Source organism: Garra rufa, unplaced genomic scaffold (assembly GCF_049309525.1).
Source record: "Garra rufa unplaced genomic scaffold, GarRuf1.0 hap1_unplaced_002, whole genome shotgun sequence".
Taxonomy (NCBI): domain Eukaryota; kingdom Metazoa; phylum Chordata; class Actinopteri; order Cypriniformes; family Cyprinidae; genus Garra; species Garra rufa.
The window spans coordinates 7,370,669-7,390,676 of NW_027394277.1; the positions used below are offsets into that span (position 1 = coordinate 7,370,669).

Below are 20,008 nucleotides of genomic sequence, written 5' to 3' on the forward strand. Positions count from 1 at the left end.
GATGATCTGTCTCTGGGGCTCATCTAGTTGACATAGTATCCGCTGACATTCGGCTGAAGGTGCTGATCCACCATCTGCTCTTGGTACGGACTGGAACCGGGGGACTGTAGTGACCATCAGATCGGAATGCAGAATGGATCTGGTGGCTACGGTGACCTCAGAATAAGAAGAAACAGACTAATATTAATGTAGATGCAAAAGTTCCATGTTGCCACAAAGTCAATACCCAATACCCCACCGGGATGACTTGAAATACAGTCAGCATCGGCAATTTTTGCCAGTCTCTCTGGAGGCTTGTTGAGAAAGATAGTCTTGCTTCGTTTTGTTTCCTTTTATTGGCGTGGCTGGTTGTTGGTCCTCGTCAAAGAGGTGTCCACCGATCATAGCGTGCCGGAGCCAGAAGACTTGTTGTTTTGTCAATATGTTCTCAAGACTTTGCGGCAGGTATCAATAAACTACAGCACAATCACAGCTCGCCGCTACCCATCGTAAACAGGTTGGGCCTGTCTGTTCCGGTGGGCTCTCAGTGGTGCTAAAGCATCAAATGAAGAGGATGGGATTCGAACCCACACAAACCAAGGCGTGCCGAGCACAACGGACTAGCCTTGCATCGCCTTAACCACTCGACCACCTTTCGTTTTGCGCGGTCCTTTTGTTTAACACTCCCGATTCAGACCACCAGCTCATTAGTAGAGCTCTCAGTGAACTGAACTGAGTGTGTCAGATAGGGAAGACACACAAAAATTGCAGAGTGGGGTCCCCAGGACCGCTGCTAAATGTACCGAACGACGAGGATGGGATTCGAACCTACGCGTGCAGAGCACAATGGATTAGCAGTCCATCGCCTTAACCACTCGGCCACCTCGTCGTATTACGTGCCGTCTTTTATTTAGCACTCCCGATTCAGATCATCAGCTCATTAGTAGAGAACTCAAAGAACTGAACTGAGTGTGTTAGATAAGGAGGACACACAAAAAGTTCAGCATGGGGTCCCCAGGACCTAGATTAAGGTCCAGTGCTAAAGGAACCGAACGACAAGGATGGGATTAGCAGTCCATCGCCTTAACCACTCGGCCTCCCCGCCCCCTTGCTGACTGAGAGAGGCCATGCTGCGGACCTTTTCAGCTGCTGCTGCTGTGCTTTCAGCAGGCTGTTTTGAGCACAGAGGGAATAGTGAATGAGCCGTCTTTTACACACCTCTAATCTGTTCCGTAGAAACACGATGCAGCAACCCGTGCCAGGAGAATGTTTGTGCGGCAGTTTAAAGCTTGCTACCACCTTGTCGGTTCACATCCACGTAGGTGCCTGCAAAGGTCACGACCGTCGCCGGCATTCTTTCGCAGAGGCAATATTGTAGCCTATGAGGTTTATCCGAGGCGCGATCATTGCTGGTTGAAAACTTTACCCAATACCCCGCCAGGATGACTTGAAATACAGTCAGCTTTGGCAATTTTTGCTAGCCTCTCTGGAGGCTTAGAGTATTGTTGAGAAAAAATAGCCTGGCTTTGTTTCTCGTCGAAAAGGTGTCTGCTTATGATTGAGCGCCAGAGCCAGAAGGCTTGTTGTTTTGTGAATATGTCCTCAAGACGGGTATCATTAAACTGCAGCGCAATTACAGCTCACCGTTACCCATCGTAAACAGGTTGGGCCTGTCTGGTCCGGTGGGCTCTCAGTGGCGCTAAAGCTTCCAGTGCATGTCGAGCACAAAGTATTAGCCTTCCACCGCCTTACCCGCTGGACCACCTCGTCATCTTGCGTGGTTTCTTTGTTTAACACTCCTGAACCATGTGCATGTGGATGCCTTCTTCGTCTTTTGTTTCAGCCGCCGAGGGCCTGTTTTCCACTGAGGCCCTGCGTCAAACTCCCTATGAGACACAATCGAACGTTAGTAGTAACCTCCGATTACGGCCGAATGTGGATTCTGCTCGGACGACGGGGCACCGGTACATCCTTTGTAGCTTTGGCTTGTTAGCCAAACGCTACAGCAGTTTGCCATTTCCCATGAAATCATCCTTGATTTCCTTAAGAAAGGTGCCCCAAATTGGTGGAAAATCACATCTCAACCATACGCTGTCCAAAGCATTGACCCGCCTTCACGCGGCAAAACAGAACGTGTTGTTGGCCCGCACTGCTGGGTCAAACTGCGCTTCCCAAAAACAGATTGGGTCAAAACCGACAGAAGAAAACTCTAAGCCTGCTCTAAGCCCTACCCACGGGGAGGGCTCGACAGTCTCGCACAACGCGAGAGCCTCCGTTTCGCCTGTGTAATTTGGGGGCCGATGAAAACTGGGTCCGACCCGGTGAAGAAGCCCACGATCAGCCCGGCTAGCTCAGTCGGTAGAGCATGAGACTCTTAATCTCAGGGTCGTGGGTTCGAGCCCCACGTTGGGCGGCTCTGTTGACTCTCTTTCTTCCCAAAAGGGTGGCGGGCTCCAGCGTGCCCATTCGCCGCGCAGGCTGAGTGGATTTTGCGAGCTCCGGAAACATCTTTCAAAACAGATGTCGCTGTTAGTGCGAGCAATTTTAATCCCTATCACTAACCCTAACCCTTGCTTTTACACCGGTGATCCGGCGGCAGCAAGCAACAGCGGCTGTCTCTGTGGCGCTACCTGGAGCAGGATCGTCTGTTTCCGCGGCCGTCAGCTCGTCCAATCGCCAAGCTCGCTGTCCATTGTGAGAATGGACGAGAGCCAATCGCCGCGCTCGCCGTCCATTGTGAGAATGGACGAGAGCCAATCGCGTCGCTCGCCGTCCATTGTGAGAATGGACGAGGCGCCAATCGCATCGCTCGCGCTCCATTGTTGAGAGCCAATCGCGTTGCCGAATGAGAATGGACGCAGCCACTCACCGCGCTCAGTTTCATTCTAAGTCAGGTAAAATCAGACGAACGGAACATCATCTAACTTTTCAAAGTAAGTAATAATTGTTTTCTTTCTTCATCCACTTTGTTTACACTGTTCTCAGTTTGTAAGTCGTTACGTTTTCGTCCGTCGTTCATCTGTTTTTGTGTGTTCACAAACTTTTGACTCGCGACTAAGTCGGACTTTCTCATAATGAAACACCGTTTGAATGAAATCTTATTAAACTCCATTTACACGTTCTGAAGTTCGATTTAAAGGGGGAAAACGCATTATAGTTGTAAATGTAGGCATTCCTTGTGACAATTTACCGTGTTTTTACTATAGTGAATCGTAGTAAGTTAACCATGTTGTGTTTTTTAGCACATCGATTACAACTGTATGAACACAGCCTTACTGTAAATGAAAATCTGAATGAACAACAACAAAAAACGTCGTACTTGTGTAAATCGTCATTAACCATGGCTTTACTATAGTAAAAGTGTTATAATCGTGTGTTGTTTTCATGCATTGCCTATAATCTCACATATTAAACACAGTTTGCCTGTAATCTTACTTATTAAACTCTATTTACTCGTTCTGAAGTTCCATTTGAATGGGTGAAAAAATGTTTTTCATTCCCCATAACAATTCATCGTGTTTTTACTACAATGAAATCGTTGTTGTGTTTTTGGCTGATCGATTACAACTGTATGGACACAGTCTTACTATAAATGAAAATCTGAATGAACAAAACAAAAAGAAAAACGTCATACTTGTGTTTATCGTCATTTACCATGGCTTTACTATAGTAAAAGTGTTATAATCGTGTGTTGTTTTCATGCATTGCCTATAATCTCACATATTAAACACAGTTTGCCTGTAATCTTACTTATTAAACTCTATTTACTCGTTCTGAAGTATAAACAGTTTTTCTATAAATAAAAATTTGAATGAAAATAAAACAAACCATTTACCATGCTTTTACTAATGTGAAAGTGTAATAATCATGTTTTGTTTTCATGACTTGCCTATAATTTCATATATAAAACACCATTTGCCTGTAATTTTGCACAATAAACACATTTATTCTTTTTATTCAAGTTTGATTTGAGATTTTAAAAATATGTAAAGTTGCAGACAGTCATTTCTAATGAAAATTTAATGTGATTTTGCTATGTGTGAATGTAGCAATCAAGTTTTGTGTTAACAGATGTATTACTATTTGTATAAACACAGATACAAGTGCTACAAATAATAATTTGAATGAAAAAGCAATGTTATAGTTGTAGATATAGACATCCCTTACAAAAATTAACCATGGTTTTACTATACAAAAGTGTACTTACTATGCTTTTTTGTTGATGTTTTATTTTTTATTTTATTGATTTTATTGATTATCATTATGTATAACCACAGCTTTTAACTAAACATGCATTTTAGTTTTGGGGGAGGGTAACACTTTATTTCACATTGTCATTAATACACACTATAAGTAGTTACTTTAGTAATAACAGTAAATTATGCATAATAGTATTATGCAACTAACTATAAACCAAACAAAACACTAATCTTACCCCTATAGTAACTGCATGCAGTAATTTAATATTCAAATACTTTTATTTATAATAGTAGTTTAACATCTTTAAATAAAGTGTAACCTTTTTTTCTTTATTAGTAATAAAATAATGTTTAATTGTTGTAATGGGTGCCATTATTTAGTTATAGCTTGAATATATATTGTTGCATCATTATAAATAAATTAAAAACATTTGTGTAGTTGTCCAATACTTGCAAAAAAGCACATTATTTACTATTATTTTTTTTCCTTTTATATTTAGATGAGCACTAAGCCAAAGAGCCACAAAGCCATGGGTGATGGCGAGTGGATGGCCAGGTTAAGGGCTTTTGCCAGCTCTGGGGTTTGGCCGTCAGGAGGCAACAGACCAGCACCAAGGCAGCGGAAGTGGTACGACCTCTACCAGAAGGTAAAGTTACCTGTATCTCATTATAGAATATGTAGTATGCATTTCATCAGACAATGGTGCAGAAAATATCAGTAAACAGTGACATTCTTATTTTTTTTAGATAGAGAAATGCCCCCGACAGGCTCATGGACAGACCACCCTCTTTGGTGGGTCTGGCCCGTGCAGTTGTGGATTCCACACCACCAAGGTGATCTATTTAAAAATGAAATAATGTTGCATCACATATTTGTTAAAATGCTGTTATGCTGTTTCACTACATCTTATGTTCTCCTGCTGTTGTTTTCACAGCCTGCCACTGCCACTTCGACACAGGCTGCTGCTGCTCCTCCTGCCACTGCCACTTCGACACAGGCTGCTGCTGTGCATCCACAATCTGAGGCTTCAGATACAGCTCCTGCCCCACGATCATTCCTGAGGCCCCCTCCTTCTTTATCAATGGTGAATATTTTCTTTGTAATTCATGTGTACTGGGATTCATTTAGAATTTGTTTGACATCATCCCACCAAGGTCAGAATGACACACACACACACACACACACACACACACACACACACACACACACACACACGCACACAAAACATTATAGACTCCAGAAAGAAAAAAGAAAAAAATAATGTATGTAACTTCCAACTTTTTGCATCATGCTATTACCTTGTTATTAACTTACGTTTATTTTTTTTAGTTCACTAAATCACGCTTTGGTGGGTCCCAGTTGACTTCACTAAAGCCCAATTTAGTAGAGCGGAGGACACCCAGCCCTTCTCCATCCCACGTGAAGAGCCCAAGCCCCTCGCCTTCTCCAACTGCTGTGAGGACCCCAAGCCCTTCTCCTTCCAGCCCCTCGCCTTCTACGTCCTCTAGAAGGACACCAACTATGGCCTCTGTGAGGACCCCCAGCCCATCCCCATCCTCTGTGAGGACCCCAACTATGGCCTCTGTGAAGACCCCAAGCCCTTCTCCTTCCAGCCCCTCGCCTTCTACGTCCTCTAGAAGGACACCAACTATGGCCTCTGTGAGGACCCCCAGCCCATCCCCATCCTCTGTGAGGACCCCAACTATGGCCTCTGTGAGGACCCCTAGCCCATCCCCATCCTCTGTGAGGACCCCAACTATGACCTCTGTGAGGACCCCTAGCCCTTCTCCATCTTCTGAGAGGACCTCCAGCCCATCCTCTGTGAGGACCCCAACAATGGCCTTTGCAAGGGCCCCCAGCCCTGCTCCATCCTCTGTGAGGACCTCCAGCCTGTCCCCAACCTCAGTGCAGACCCACATTCCTGCTCCGTTCCCTGTGAGTATAGTAGCACCAATTTATTGGACAGACTGTGATGTTTATTAGTGTAGCATTTATTTACACAAAAATCAAATTGTCTTCCAAACAGGAGGATCTTGGTAGAGTACAGCCAGCCCCTGCCCCTGCCGAGGCCTCAGCTTCATTCTGGCTGCCAGGTGAATTAGGCAAGACCATCCCTGTGCAGGACCAGAGGTGGATTGCCAACACCTTATTTCACTCTGGCAAGCTGCGGCCAGATTTGAAGCTGTGGTATGAGCCACCTGTCCCGGCCCTTATTTATCACCAGACACCAACACCTGACCGGTTCTTCACCCATCGACTGATGGTGTGGATGCCCTACCACCTGTGGAAGGTGAGGGTATCCTGTCCAGCTTGCGGCAAGAACCTGACGGGCTATGGTGTCCACAAGAGGGCCAGGAAGGTCCTGGACATCGACAGGTACTACTTGATGGTAACGGAGACACTCAGGTGCACTGTGTGTTCTCTGAACTATCTGTCGACAAGCCAGACTGTCCGGGACCAGCTTGACCTGCCACACCAGAAAATGTTCCGGCTGATCCTGACCCGCAAGTGAGTAACGCAGTAAAAAGATGGTTATTGCGAAGACTTAAACCACTGAAATGACCCCCGTAATAAACATGTAACTGATCGCAGCAACAATGTGCATTTCAGGTATGCCTGTGATATCCGTGTCATTAGGCTGCTTCGGGACCGGACACTGGGCAACAGTCCAACTCGATTGGTGCGGCAGTTAAAAGAGAACCATGGGGAGGAATGGCTAAATCGGTTGGCACACTATCTTGGGGAGTGTGCTGACTTTGTCGACCGACCCAGCCTCTTTCCGGTGGTCTGCCAGGAGCCTCCAGAGCCAATCGACATCCCCACCAGTCGTTGGCTGCTGTCAGTATATGGCAGAGATATACTGTCCAGAATTGGACATATAAAGGCCAGCATCACATCCATCTTTGGAAACATCCTAAAGATGGATTCCACAAAACAGGTAAACAATAATTTGACTCTGTTACATTTTGTAATATTTATAAATAGACATTACTATTATAGTCATTGCTAACGGTACATCACAAATGTCTTGTTACATTTGTTAATTCCAGATCACAAAGAAGCTGGCTGGCCATGGACGGGGGACAGCACTCTGGGTAACCTCAATTGGAAATGAGGTTGGCCAGATACTGATCAGCGTGCTGTCGGTGCAAGAGGGGCCAGGACTGGACAGAATGGTGACCGGTGTAATGGAGCGGTACCGCCAGGCTGCCGTCCCACCCCCAATTTTGCTCTATGTGGACTGTGGCTGCTGCGTGAGTGAGGGAGCAACTAGTAAGTTGCAGTCCAGGTTCGGGGAGTGGCCAGATCTGACCGTACGACTCGACATCTGGCACTTTATGAGGAGGTTGGCTGTGGGCTGCACCACCGATGCCCATCCCCTCTACCCCACCTTCATGGGATGCCTGTCTGCATGCATCTTTGAGTGGGATTCTGGAGACCTCAGCCTGTTGCGGCAGGCAAAAAGGAAACAGCTGGTGCAGGAGGGTGTGCCAGCTATTACTGATATCCTGGTGGACAGGAGTATCAGTAAAAAGGAACTGAGCCTTTACTGTCGCAGGAAGACACGAGGTGAGGAGGCCACCATACACCTCATTGAGAGGCTGCTGCAGGAGCTGGGGGGGGCAAATGGGAGGGACCTTATGGGTGTGCCACTTCTGGACGAGGTGCGCATGGAGCACATCTGGCGTGTGCAAAAACGACACGTCAAGTGTATCCAGGACGTTCCAGGCGTGCCTCTCTACACTGAGGTAGGCACCACCACAAAGAGAGGGGTCACATTAACCAAGTATCGGTGTGCAAGAGGGTCCACGTCCCTGGAGTCTTTCCACTGCCACCTGAACAGGTTCATTCCAGGTTGGTGTCTCACATGTGTGATGTTTTAAATTTTCAATTTCTGTTATAAATATTGACAGGCTTGTCATTTTTATTGGTATATTTTTCTTCTTCTAGGTACTAGTGCAAATGCACTAAATTTTCAGCTGTACCTACTGGAAGGCTTGAACAGGTGGAATCAGGATCGGGCAGCTGCATCTGTGACCAGCAAACCAGCGTCCCTTCTGACGTACTCCGGAGATATGGCCCACTGCGTCAACACCAACAGCCAGAAGGTGTTTGGTCGGCCTTTTGTGCCAACTTTCAGGCCACCTGCCATATACACTGGTATGTCATCCCCTTTTAATGTCCTGAGTCTTTCCTTTTATCCTTAACATCACCAAACCATTGAAATTGAATTAAAGTTGCATTCAATTTGTATGAAATGCTTGAAATAGAATTATTTGTGTACATTATTTGTCAAACGTTTGGACACGTTTCATTTTTTTTGAAAGAAATTTCTTATGCTCATTAAGCCTGCATTTATTTGATCAAAAATACAAAAAAAGCAATATAATTTGTACTGCATATTTGTATTTATTATTCTTGTTAAATGCCAACTGTAATACGTTTTGCAGAATTCATTGATGAATAAAAAGTTCAAAAGAACAGCATTAATTTCTTTAAAAAACAACAAATTTTGAACAGTACTGTGTATTGTTACAGAAGATTTTGTATTTGATTTCTAATGCTGTTCTTTATGTAATTTTTTATTCTCCAGGTAATCCTGAAAAAAGTATCACAGATTACATAAAAAATACATTAAGCAGCACAACTGTTTCCAACATTGGTAATAAATTAGCTAATTAGAATGATTTCTAAAAGGATTGCTAGAAATTCAGCGTTGATGACAGAAATAAATTATTTTTTATTTAAAGTACATGAAACTGTAAACTTAAACTGTATTAACATTTTACAATATTACTAGTGTTTTCTGTATTTCTATTAAATAAATGCAGGATTGATGATTATGAGATACTTTCTTCAAAAAACTTAAAAAATATTAATGTAATCAAACTTTTGAATGGTCCTGTATTTATGTGTTTCCTTTTATTTATTTATTTATTTTCATAGGAGAGCTGCTTGGAGTTGACTACCTCCTGAGTCAGACTGGACAGCCCCTGGTAGTGGATCCTGACTCAGAAGAGACAGAGAGCATGCTGGAGGATGTGGATGAAGGCGAGAATGAAGAAGACGAGGGCTTCGGGGAGGACCAAACACTTGATAGTACTGTGTCAAGTCTTACCGATGACTCAAGCATCTCTGTCTCCTCCCATTTTCCGCCCTCTGCTGAGTCTCTGTCCTCCACCCAGCCTGCTGCACCCTCGCCCAGGCCTGATACCCCCTCTGCCCAGCCTGCTGCCTCTTCTACCCAGCCAGAAGCTTCCTCTACCCAGCCTGCTGAATCCTCCATCTTGGCTGCTGCTTCCTCCACCCAACCTGCTGCCTCCTCTTTCCAGCCTGATGCCCCCTCTGCCCACCCTGCTGCCTCCTTCACCTCGGCTGCTGCCTCCACTTTCCAGCCTGCTGCCTCTTCTGCCCAGCCAGCGGCTTCCTCTACCTCAGCTGCTGCCTCCTCCACGCCAGGTGCCTCAGCATCTCCTGACGAGTCTGTGGTATGTAAATATCTTGTTATACGTATGTAATTTTATTTTATGTAATATTTTTAAAATTGCCTGGGGAAAAAAACATATAATTTGAGCTGACCTGTAGCTTTTTAACAGTTTCTGAGATTTTCATGAAAGATATCTAGAAAAAAATTACATATTTATTAGTTTTTTTTGTCTCACATCACTGTACTCATTAAGTTATTAATTTCTGTGTGTGTTTTTTTTTTTTTTCTTCTCCCAGGCTTTGGACAGTGCTGGTGTGCCAGGCATGGACAAAGTGGACAGCCTGGCAGAGTATCTTGTGGAGCTCAGGGATCAGCCATCTCTGGCCCTCTCCAACCAGCAGGTCAGCAACATTCAAGTTTCTCTACTTTCCCTCCTTGATATGTCATATGTTAACACTGTTTTCTCATTTGCCATGTGTTATATGTTCTCTCTGCTTAGGTGAGCAATATAGTTGCTCTTTGGCAGAACCTGCTGGACTATGATAAGAAGAGGGTGGTGTTTGCTGCCAGACACCAGAGCAGGCTGGACACAGGAAGGTTCAGATCCCCCAAGAAGAGGCAGGAGTTCACTCCAGGGGTAGAGAGTGTGAAGAGGCATGCACTCACCACCACTGCCCCACTTGCCCAGTGGCCAGATTGTTGTCGCCTGATAGAGACCATTTTTGTCAAGCTCTGTGCCATCCATAAGAGCCCAAAAAAGAAGGGGGTTGGCACATTTTCCAGATGGGACCTTATATTGGAGGACTACAGGAAAATCAGGCAACGCATTCTGGCCAATGCTGCTGTTATGCAGCAGACCACCCTGCAGCTGGTAGATGTGAGCCACACCACATTGGTTCAGTGGCACAACAGGAGAGTGAAAAAGCAAGACAGTGCAGTACTTATGCAAGGTCTGCAACTGCCCAGCCGCTTGTCTGTGGCAGCTGACCCTTTACTCCCCGCCAACGTGCGCCCCCCGTCTGCGCCTCCCCAACCAGGCCCAGCTCACCAATACCACCTGCCCAGCAGCACGGTGGGCCAGGCAAAGACGAAGAGGAAGAGGAACATTCCTTCAGCCACAGGGGTTTTGTCGCCGCCAGCTGAGAAACCACAAACCCAGCGGCAACTCCTCCCTGCTCCACCCCCAGGTGCTCAACTGGTGATGCTGACACCAATGGCTTCCCAGGGACTAACAGGGCCTGTCCTATTTGCTGCTCCGCAGGCTCTCAGCGTCAGCCTCTCCTCTGCCCCTCCTGCCCCTTCTGCCTCTCCTGCACCTGCTGCTGCTTCGGTTCGAAAACTGATTCGTAAAGTACAGCACAACACATGCAAAAAATGCGGGCAGTTCAGAACAGCAGAGACTGGGCATAGCCAATACAAGGGCATCATATACTGCCCCTCTGTAGAGACAGTACCAAAGGAGCAGTGGTTGGAGAACATTAAAAAAACTAAATAATAAAAAAAGACACAGATCTTTGATCTTAAGTTCATTTATGTTTATAGTCTTTTCCCCCCTTTTCTTTTGCACAAGAGACATGGGAACTTGAATTTTATTTTTGGGGGAAAGAATGCACAAGAACCATGGACACTGGCAAGTTTTATTTATGTAAATAGTTCTGTTTTCTGTTCTTTTACACTTGCAATGAAAGCACAAGAGCCATGGACATTGGAAACTTTTTATTTATGTGTATATTTATTTATGTGTAGAAATGTTATTCATGTTAACTGTTATTTTGCACTTGCAAAGAATGCACGGGAGTCATAATATTTTAAAGTTTTATTTATGTGTATTGTTTTGTGCTTTCGGTTCTTTTGCACTTGTAATTAATGCACGAGAGCCATGGACATTAGAAAGTTTTATTTAAATGTATAGTTCTGTTTTCTGTTATTTTGCACTTGCAAAGAATGCACAGGAGTCATAATATTTTAAAGTTTTATTTATGTGTATTGGTGTGTGCTTTCTGTTCTTTTTACTTGCAATTAATGCACAAGAGCCATTGACATTGGACGGTTTTATTTATATGTATAGTTCTGTTTTCTGTTCTTTTGCACTTTCAAAAAATGCACAGGAGTCATGGACACTAGAAATAATTACTAGGAGGTATTGCTTTGTTTTCTGCAAATGCAACATAACTATAAGAATAAAAATGTAAAAAGGAATAATGAATAATTGGCTATGACTGATTGAAAAATAAAAGTTTGGTCATGATTAAATAACTCTTTTTGTATGTCTTTGTTACAGTATCATTTCACGGTTACAGCCCTTTTAAAAATGTTGATAAATTTGGGGATTATTTAATAAATAAATTGACTATTTTTTGTACTATAAGTTTCAGAACATAACTACAGAAGAAATATATTTAAAGTGCAAAAACTTTGAATAAGATATCAATAATCAGTAATATAAATCTAATAAAATATAATTTCTGTAATTTCAGAAATAATTTCATTCATTTGGACATCATTTATGTGATAATTACTGATAAATAAAACATTCAGTAAACACTTCAATGTATGGCAACACTAATACGAACTGGAAAGCTTGTGATCATCCTTACTCCCATATAAGAAAACATTTTTTTTTCAGATAATTTATTGTAAATATACACTCCAAAAACAGTTCAAAGAGATAAAATTCCCTTTCATTTCTTTTCTCCTCATTTTTTCCTTTTTTCTCTCTTTTTTCTTTCTTTTTCTCTTTTCCCCCCTTCTTCCCCCTCCTTCCTTTTCTTCCCCCCCCCTTAACAGACTATTGTTCCCCAGCTTTGGCGCAATCGGTTAGCGCGTTCGGCTGTTAACCGAAAGGTTGGTGGTTCGAGCCCACCCAGGGACGTGTGAAATGCCGGAGTTTTGCACGCGCGTCAGGTGTCCACTAACGCCTATGCCATTCTTAGGGTTGCGAGGCACAGCTTTCTCAGGGCGTTTATCTTGTGCACCTTCAATAAGCTGGCTTGTTTTAAAAGAACTCAGCGGCGGGCATTTGGTGAACATTTTCACCAGCTCGAGTAGTTTGCTGTGGCATGTGGATGCCTTCTTAACTGATGATCTGTCTCTGGGGCTCATCTAGTTGACATAGTATCCGCTGACATTCGGCTGAAGGTGCTGATCCACCATCTGCTCTTGGTACGGACTGGAACCGGGGGACTGTAGTGACCATCAGATCGGAATGCAGAATGGATCTGGTGGCTACGGTGACCTCAGAATAAGAAGAAACAGACTAATATTAATGTAGATGCAAAAGTTCCATGTTGCCACAAAGTCAATACCCAATACCCCACCGGGATGACTTGAAATACAGTCAGCATCGGCAATTTTTGCCAGTCTCTCTGGAGGCTTGTTGAGAAAGATAGTCTTGCTTCGTTTTGTTTCCTTTTATTGGCGTGGCTGGTTGTTGGTCCTCGTCAAAGAGGTGTCCACCGATCATAGCGTGCCGGAGCCAGAAGACTTGTTGTTTTGTCAATATGTTCTCAAGACTTTGCGGCAGGTATCAATAAACTACAGCACAATCACAGCTCGCCGCTACCCATCGTAAACAGGTTGGGCCTGTCTGTTCCGGTGGGCTCTCAGTGGTGCTAAAGCATCAAATGAAGAGGATGGGATTCGAACCCACACAAACCAAGGCGTGCCGAGCACAACGGACTAGCCTTGCATCGCCTTAACCACTCGACCACCTTTCGTTTTGCACGGTCCTTTTGTTTAACACTCCCGATTCAGACCACCAGCTCATTAGTAGAGCGCTCAGTGAACTGAACTGAGTGTGTCAGATAGGGAAGACACACAAAAATTGCAGAGTGGGGTCCCCAAGAGGATCACTGCTAAATGTATCGAACGACGAGGATGGGACTCGAACCCACGCGTGCAGAGCACAATGGATTAGCAGTCCATCGCCTTAACCACTCGGCCACCTCGTCGTATTACGTGCCGTCTTTTATTTAGCACTCCCGATTCAGATCATCAGCTCATTAGTAGAGAACTCAAAGAACTGAACTGAGTGTGTTAGATAAGGAGGACACACAAAAAGTTCAGCATGGGGTCCCCAGGACCTAGATTAAGGTCCAGTGCTAAAGGAACCGAACGACAAGGATGGGATTAGCAGTCCATCGCCTTAACCACTCGGCCTCCCCGCCCCCTTGCTGACTGAGAGAGGCCATGCTGCGGACCTTTTCAGCTGCTGCTGCTGTGCTTTCAGCAGGCTGTTTTGAGCACAGAGGGAATAGTGAATGAGCCGTCTTTTACACACCTCTAATCTGTTCCGTAGAAACACGGTGCAGCAACCCGTGCCAGGAGACTGTTTGTGCGGCAGTTTAAAGCTTACTACCACCTTGTCGGTTCACATCCACGTAGGTGCCTGCAAAGGTCACAACCGTCGCCGGCATTCTTTCGCAGAGGCAATATTGTAGCCTATGAGGTTTATCCGAGGCGCGATCATTGCTGGTTGAAAACTTTACCCAATACCCCGCCAGGATGACTTGAAATACAGTCAGCTTTGGCAATTTTTGCTAGCCTCTCTGGAGGCTTAGAGTATTGTTGAGAAAAAATAGCCTGGTTTCGTTTCTCGTCGAAAAGTTGTCTGCTGATGATTGAGCGCCAGAGCCAGAAGGCTTGTTGTTTTGTAAATATGTCCTCAAGACGGGTATCATTAAACTGCAGCGCAATTACAGCTCACCGTTACCCATCGTAAACAGGTTGGGCCTGTCTGGTCCGGTGGGCTCTCAGTGGCGCTAAAGCTTCCAGTGCATGTCGAGCACAATGTATTAGCCTTCCACCGCCTTACCCGCTGGACCACCTCGTCATCTTGCGTGGTTTCTTTGTTTAACACTCCTGAACCATGTGCATGTGGATGCCTTCTTCGTCTTTTGTTTCAGCCGCCGAGGGCCTGTTTTCCACTGAGGCCCTGCGTCAAACTCCCTATGAGACACAATCGAACGTTAGTAGTAACCTCCGATTACGGCCGAATGTGGATTCTGCTCGGACGACGGGGCACCGGTACATCCTTTGTAGCTTTGGCTTGTTAGCCAAACGCTACAGCAGTTTGCCATTTCCCATGAAATCATCCTTGATTTCCTTAAGAAAGGTGCCCCAAATTGGTGGAAAATCACATCTCAACCATACGCTGTCCAAAGCATTGACCCGCCTTCACGCGGCAAAACAGAACGTGTTGTTGGCCCGCACTGCTGGGTCAAACTGCGCTTCCCAAAAACAGATTGGGTCAAAACCGACAGAAGAAAACTCTAAGCCTGCTCTAAGCCCTACCCACGGGGAGGGCTCGACAGTCTCGCACAACGCGAGAGCCTCCGTTTCGCCTGTGTAATTTGGGGGCCGATGAAAACTGGGTCCGACCCGGTGAAGAAGCCCACGATCAGCCCGGCTAGCTCAGTCGGTAGAGCATGAGACTCTTAATCTCAGGGTCGTGGGTTCGAGCCCCACGTTGGGCGGCTCTGTTGACTCTCTTTCTTCCCAAAAGGGTGGCGGGCTCCAGCGTGCCCATTCGCCGCGCAGGCTGAGTGGATTTTGCGAGCTCCGGAAACATCTTTCAAAACAGATGTCGCTGTTAGTGCGAGCAATTTTAATCCCTATCACTAACCCTAACCCTTGCTTTTACACCGGTGATCCGGCGGCAGCAAGCAACAGCAAGCAACAGCGGCTGTCTCTGTGGCGCAATCGGTTAGCGCGTTCGGCTGTTAACCGAAAGGTTGGTGGTTCGAGCCCACCCAGGGACGTGTGAAATGCCGGAGTTTTGCACGCGCGTCAGGTGTCCACTAACGCCTATGCCATTCTTAGGGTTGCGAGGCACAGCTTTCTCAGGGCGTTTATCTTGTGCACCTTCAATAAGCTGGCTTGTTTTAAAAGAACTCAGCGGCGGGCATTTGGTGAACATTTTCACCAGCTCGAGTAGTTTGCTGTGGCATGTGGATGCCTTCTTTACTGATGATCTGTCTCTGGGGCTCATCTAGTTGACATAGTATCCGCTGACATTCGGCTGAAGGTGCTGATCCACCATCTGCTCTTGGTACGGACTGGAACCGGGGGACTGTAGTGACCATCAGATCGGAATGCAGAATGGATCTGGTGGCTACGGTGACCTCAGAATAAGAAGAAACAGACTAATATTAATGTAGATGCAAAAGTTCCATGTTGCCACAAAGTCAATACCCAATACCCCACCGGGATGACTTGAAATACAGTCAGCATCGGCAATTTTTGCCAGTCTCTCTGGAGGCTTGTTGAGAAAGATAGTCTTGCTTCGTTTTGTTTCCTTTTATTGGCGTGGCTGGTTGTTGGTCCTCGTCAAAGAGGTGTCCACCGATCATAGCGTGCCGGAGCCAGAAGACTTGTTGTTTTGTCAATATGTTCTCAAGACTTTGCGGCAGGTATCAATAAACTACAGCACAATCACAGCTCGCCGCTACCCATCGTAAACAGGTTGGGCCTGTCTGTTCCGGTGGGCTCTCAGTGGTGCTAAAGCATCAAATGAAGAGGATGGGATTCGAACCCACACAAACCAAGGCGTGCCGAGCACAACGGACTAGCCTTGCATCGCCTTAACCACTCGACCACCTTTCGTTTTGCGCGGTCCTTTTGTTTAACACTCCCGATTCAGACCACCAGCTCATTAGTAGAGCTCTCAGTGAACTGAACTGAGTGTGTCAGATAGGGAAGACACACAAAAATTGCAGAGTGGGGTCCCCAGGACCGCTGCTAAATGTACCGAACGACGAGGATGGGATTCGAACCTACGCGTGCAGAGCACAATGGATTAGCAGTCCATCGCCTTAACCACTCGGCCACCTCGTCGTATTACGTGCCGTCTTTTATTTAGCACTCCCGATTCAGATCATCAGCTCATTAGTAGAGAACTCAAAGAACTGAACTGAGTGTGTTAGATAAGGAGGACACACAAAAAGTTCAGCATGGGGTCCCCAGGACCTAGATTAAGGTCCAGTGCTAAAGGAACCGAACGACAAGGATGGGATTAGCAGTCCATCGCCTTAACCACTCGGCCTCCCCGCCCCCTTGCTGACTGAGAGAGGCCATGCTGCGGACCTTTTCAGCTGCTGCTGCTGTGCTTTCAGCAGGCTGTTTTGAGCACAGAGGGAATAGTGAATGAGCCGTCTTTTACACACCTCTAATCTGTTCCGTAGAAACACGATGCAGCAACCCGTGCCAGGAGAATGTTTGTGCGGCAGTTTAAAGCTTGCTACCACCTTGTCGGTTCACATCCACGTAGGTGCCTGCAAAGGTCACGACCGTCGCCGGCATTCTTTCGTAGAGGCAATATTGTAGCCTATGAGGTTTATCCGAGGCGCGATCATTGCTGGTTGAAAACTTTACCCAATACCCCGCCCGGATGACTTGAAATACAGTCAGCTTTGGCAATTTTTGCTAGCCTCTCTGGAGGCTTAGAGTATTGTTGAGAAAAAATAGCCTGGCTTTGTTTCTCGTCGAAAAGGTGTCTGCTTATGATTGAGCGCCAGAGCCAGAAGGCTTGTTGTTTTGTGAATATGTCCTCAAGACGGGTATCATTAAACTGCAGCGCAATTACAGCTCACCGTTACCCATCGTAAACAGGTTGGGCCTGTCTGGTCCGGTGGGCTCTCAGTGGCGCTAAAGCTTCCAGTGCATGTCGAGCACAATGTATTAGCCTTCCACCGCCTTACCCGCTGGACCACCTCGTCATCTTGCGTGGTTTCTTTGTTTAACACTCCTGAACCATGTGCATGTGGATGCCTTCTTCGTCTTTTGTTTCAGCCGCCGAGGGCCTGTTTTCCACTGAGGCCCTGCGTCAAACTCCCTATGAGACACAATCGAACGTTAGTAGTAACCTCCGATTACGGCCGAATGTGGATTCTGCTCGGACGACGGGGCACCGGTACATCCTTTGTAGCTTTGGCTTGTTAGCCAAACGCTACAGCAGTTTGCCATTTCCCATGAAATCATCCTTGATTTCCTTAAGAAAGGTGCCCCAAATTGGTGGAAAATCACATCTCAACCATACGCTGTCCAAAGCATTGACCCGCCTTCACGCGGCAAAACAGAACGTGTTGTTGGCCCGCACTGCTGGGTCAAACTGCGCTTCCCAAAAACAGATTGGGTCAAAACCGACAGAAGAAAACTCTAAGCCTGCTCTAAGCCCTACCCACGGGGAGGGCTCGACAGTCTCGCACAACGCGAGAGCCTCCGTTTCGCCTGTGTAATTTGGGGGCCGATGAAAACTGGGTCCGACCCGGTGAAGAAGCCCACGATCAGCCCGGCTAGCTCAGTCGGTAGAGCATGAGACTCTTAATCTCAGGGTCGTGGGTTCGAGCCCCACGTTGGGCGGCTCTGTTGACTCTCTTTCTTCCCAAAAGGGTGGCGGGCTCCAGCGTGCCCATTCGCCGCGCAGGCTGAGTGGATTTTGCGAGCTCCGGAAACATCTTTCAAAACAGATGTCGCTGTTAGTGCGAGCAATTTTAATCCCTATCACTAACCCTAACCCTTGCTTTTACACCGGTGATCCGGCGGCAGCAAGCAACAGCGGCTGTCTCTGTGGCGCAATCGGTTAGCGCGTTCGGCTGTTAACCGAAAGGTTGGTGGTTCGAGCCCACCCAGGGACGTGTGAAATGCCGGAGTTTTGCACGCGCGTCAGGTGTCCACTAACGCCTATGCCATTCTTAGGGTTGCGAGGCACAGCTTTCTCAGGGCGTTTATCTTGTGCACCTTCAATAAGCTGGCTTGTTTTAAAAGAACTCAGCGGCGGGCATTTGGTGAACATTTTCACCAGCTCGAGTAGTTTGCTGTGGCATGTGGATGCCTTCTTAACTGATGATCTGTCTCTGGGGCTCATCTAGTTGACATAGTATCCGCTGACATTCGGCTGAAGGTGCTGATCCACCATCTGCTCTTGGTACGGACTGGAACCGGGGGACTGTAGTGACCATCAGATCGGAATGCAGAATGGATCTGGTGGCTACGGTGACCTCAGAATAAGAAGAAACAGACTAATATTAATGTAGATGCAAAAGTTCCATGTTGCCACAAAGTCAATACCCAATACCCCACCGGGATGACTTGAAATACAGTCAGCATCGGCAATTTTTGCCAGTCTCTCTGGAGGCTTGTTGAGAAAGATAGTCTTGCTTCGTTTTGTTTCCTTTTATTGGCGTGGCTGGTTGTTGGTCCTCGTCAAAGAGGTGTCCACCGATCATAGCGTGCCGGAGCCAGAAGACTTGTTGTTTTGTCAATATGTTCTCAAGACTTTGCGGCAGGTATCAATAAACTACAGCACAATCACAGCTCGCCGCTACCCATCGTAAACAGGTTGGGCCTGTCTGTTCCGGTGGGCTCTCAGTGGTGCTAAAGCATCAAATGAAGAGGATGGGATTCGAACCCACACAAACCAAGGCGTGCCGAGCACAACGGACTAGCCTTGCATCGCCTTAACCACTCGACCACCTTTCGTTTTGCGCGGTCCTTTTGTTTAACACTCCCGATTCAGACCACCAGCTCATTAGTAGAGCGCTCAGTGAACTGAACTGAGTGTGTCAGATAGGGAAGACACACAAAAATTGCAGAGTGGGGTCCCCAAGAGGATCACTGCTAAATGTACCGAACGACGAGGATGGGACTCGAACCCACGCGTGCAGAGCACAATGGATTAGCAGTCCATCGCCTTAACCACTCGGCCACCTCGTCGTATTACGTGCCGTCTTTTATTTAGCACTCCCGATTCAGATCATCAGCTCATTAGTAGAGAACTCAAAGAACTGAACTGAGTGTGTTAGATAAGGAGGACACACAAAAAGTTCAGCATGGGGTCCCCAAGACCTAGATTAAGGTCCAGTGCTAAAGGAACCGAACGACAAGGATGGGATTAGCAGTCCATCGCCTTAACCACTCGGCCTCCCCGCCCCCTTGCTGACTGAGAGAGGCCATGCTGCGGACCTTTTCAGCTGCTGCTGCTGTGCTTTCAGCAGGCTGTTTTGAGCACAGAGGGAATAGTGAATGAGCCGTCTTTTACACACCTCTAATCTGTTCCGTAGAAACACGGTGCAGCAACCCGTGCCAGGAGACTGTTTGTGCGGCAGTTTAAAGCTTACTACCACCTTGTCGGTTCACATCCACGTAGGTGCCTGCAAAGGTCACAACCGTCGCCGGCATTCTTTCGCAGAGGCAATATTGTAGCCTATGAGGTTTATCCAAGGCGCGATCATTGCTGGTTGAAAACTTTACCCAATACCCCGCCAGGATGACTTGAAATACAGTCAGCTTTGGCAATTTTTGCTAGCCTCTCTGGAGGCTTAGAGTATTGTTGAGAAAAAATAGCCTGGTTTCGTTTCTCGTCGAAAAGTTGTCTGCTGATGATTGAGCGCCAGAGCCAGAAGG

At 46.4% G+C, this 20,008-nt stretch overlaps 9 non-coding genes across 9 annotated transcripts; all 9 read left to right on the forward strand.

The window, feature by feature from the left end:
• Nucleotides 1-1,331: 1,331 nt before the first annotated feature.
• Nucleotides 1,332-1,472, forward strand: LOC141307810 (U4 spliceosomal RNA). The gene has a single exon (XR_012346735.1). It is a non-coding gene; the product is annotated as a U4 spliceosomal RNA (small nuclear RNA).
• Nucleotides 1,473-2,319: 847 nt separating this feature from the next.
• On the forward strand, nucleotides 2,320-2,392 carry trnak-cuu (transfer RNA lysine (anticodon CUU)). Its single transcript has one exon. It is a non-coding gene; the product is annotated as a tRNA-Lys (tRNA).
• An 11,628-nt stretch (nucleotides 2,393-14,020) lies between these two features.
• On the forward strand, nucleotides 14,021-14,161 carry LOC141307811 (U4 spliceosomal RNA). Its single transcript, XR_012346736.1, has one exon. It is a non-coding gene; the product is annotated as a U4 spliceosomal RNA (small nuclear RNA).
• An 847-nt stretch (nucleotides 14,162-15,008) lies between these two features.
• trnak-cuu (transfer RNA lysine (anticodon CUU)) lies at nucleotides 15,009-15,081 on the forward strand. Its single transcript has one exon. It is a non-coding gene; the product is annotated as a tRNA-Lys (tRNA).
• Nucleotides 15,082-15,292: 211 nt separating this feature from the next.
• trnan-guu (transfer RNA asparagine (anticodon GUU)) lies at nucleotides 15,293-15,366 on the forward strand. The gene has a single exon. It is a non-coding gene; the product is annotated as a tRNA-Asn (tRNA).
• A 1,538-nt stretch (nucleotides 15,367-16,904) lies between these two features.
• On the forward strand, nucleotides 16,905-17,045 carry LOC141307921 (U4 spliceosomal RNA). Its single transcript, XR_012346846.1, has one exon. It is a non-coding gene; the product is annotated as a U4 spliceosomal RNA (small nuclear RNA).
• An 847-nt stretch (nucleotides 17,046-17,892) lies between these two features.
• On the forward strand, nucleotides 17,893-17,965 carry trnak-cuu (transfer RNA lysine (anticodon CUU)). Its single transcript has one exon. It is a non-coding gene; the product is annotated as a tRNA-Lys (tRNA).
• Nucleotides 17,966-18,166: 201 nt separating this feature from the next.
• Nucleotides 18,167-18,240, forward strand: trnan-guu (transfer RNA asparagine (anticodon GUU)). The gene has a single exon. It is a non-coding gene; the product is annotated as a tRNA-Asn (tRNA).
• Nucleotides 18,241-19,781: 1,541 nt separating this feature from the next.
• On the forward strand, nucleotides 19,782-19,922 carry LOC141307911 (U4 spliceosomal RNA). The gene has a single exon (XR_012346837.1). It is a non-coding gene; the product is annotated as a U4 spliceosomal RNA (small nuclear RNA).
• Nucleotides 19,923-20,008: the final 86 nt, after the last annotated feature.